Below are 1,979 nucleotides of genomic sequence, written 5' to 3'. Positions count from 1 at the left end.
AAGTTCTTGAGGTGAGAATTTAGATTATTGATGTTGGACTTTTTGATTTTCCTAATGTATACATTTAATGCTATATTTTTTCCCTCAGCACTGCTTTAGCTGTGTGACAGAAATTTTGATATGTTGTGTTTTCAGTTTTATTCAGTTCAATGTATTTCAAAACTCTTTTTTTTTTCTTAAATCATCCAGTGGAATTCCTGGGTTTATGCAATCCTCTTGTCTCAGCCACCTGAGAAGCTGAGACTTCAGGCTTGCGCCTTTGCACTCAGGGCATTCAAGATATTTTTTTAAAATTTCCTTGAAATTCCCTCTTTGACCCATGGGTTTTTACGAAATGTGTTGTTTGACTTCTAAGTATTTGAAAATTTTCCTCCTATCTTCTTTATTTTTGAGACGGAGTTTCGCTCACTCTTGTCGCCCAGGCTGGAGTGCAATGGCGTGATCTTGGCTCACTGCAACCTCCAACTCCCAGGTTCAAGCAATTCCTGCCTCAGCCTCCCGAGTAGCTGGGATTACAGGTGCCCACCACACACCCGGCTAATTTCTGTATTTTATTAGAGATGGGGTTTCACCGTGTTGGCCAGGCTGGTCTTGAACTCCTGGCCTCAGGTGATCTACCCGCCTTGGCCTCCTGAAGTCCTGGGATTACAGGTGTGAGCCACTGCTCCTGGCCCCCATCTTTCTATTATTAATTTGATTCCATAGTTGTCAGAGAACATATTGTATAGTGCAATCCTTTTTAATTTGTTGAGATTTGTTGCATGGTCTAGGATACGGTCCACCTTGGTGTATGTTCTGTGAGAGCATTCAAAAATGTGTACCCTGCTGTTGTTGGGTGTAGTGCTCTATGTAATGTCAATTAGGTCTTGTTGGTTTGATGATATTGTTGAGTTCTTCTGTATAGTTGCTGATTTTCTGTCTAGTTGTTCTATTCATTGTTGATAGAGGGGTGTTGATGTCTCCAAATATAATTGTGGATTTGTCTATGTCTGTTTTGAGTTCCATTAGTTTTTGCCTCACACATTTTTCAGCTCCTTTGTTTGGTGCATTTAGGATTATTATGTCTTATCGGTGGATTGACCTTTTTTATCACTATATGATGATCCTTTTTGTCTCTGATAATTTTCTTTGCTTTGAAGTCTACTTTATCTGTATAGCCGCTTTTGCTTTCCTTTGGTTAATTTTTGTCTTTTTTTGAGACAGTCTCACTCCATCACCCAGGCTGGAGTGTATTGGCACCATCTTGGCTCACTGCAACCTCGGCCTCGTGGGTTCAAGCGATTCTTGTGCTTCGGTCTCCTGAGTGGCTGGGATTACAGGCGCCCACCACCATGTCTGGCTAATTTTTGTGTTTTTTTAGTGGAGACAAGGTTTCACCATGTTGGCCAGGCTGGTCTTGAACTCCTAACCTCAAGTAATCTGCCTGCCCTGGACTCCCAAAGTGCTGGGATTACAGGTGTAAGCCACCATGTGTGGATTTTTTTTTGACAGAGTCTCACTCTGTCACCCAGGGTGGAGTCCAGTGGCACAATCAATCTCGGGTCACTGCAATCTCTGCCTCTGAGGTTTAGGTGATTCTCCTGCTTCAGCCTCCTGAGTAGCCTGAATTACAGGTGCCAGCCACCAAGCCCAGCTAATTTGGTTAATGTCTGCATGATATAACTTTCCCCATCCTTTTACTTTCAGCCTGCCTATATCATTATATTTAAAGTAAGTTTCCTGTGGAGAGTACATAGTTTGGGTCATGCTTTTTAATTCATTCTACTAATCTTTATGTAGTTATTGGTATGTTAGGGCTTAAGTCTGCCAATTTTTGTTTTTGTTTGTTTTTTTCTGATTTTGGTTTCTTTGTTTTCTTTTCCCTACCTCCTAAAGATTACTTGAACATTTTTTAGAATTCTATTTTATCTATGGCATTTAAAAAAATATATGGAGCCCTTCACAAATTTGCATGTTATCCTTACATAAAGGCCATGCTA

The sequence above is a fragment of the Mandrillus leucophaeus genome, unplaced genomic scaffold (genome assembly GCF_000951045.1).
Source record: "Mandrillus leucophaeus isolate KB7577 unplaced genomic scaffold, Mleu.le_1.0 Scaffold139, whole genome shotgun sequence".
Classification (NCBI taxonomy): domain Eukaryota; kingdom Metazoa; phylum Chordata; class Mammalia; order Primates; family Cercopithecidae; genus Mandrillus; species Mandrillus leucophaeus.
Note: the sequence above shows the minus strand (reverse complement) of the source record.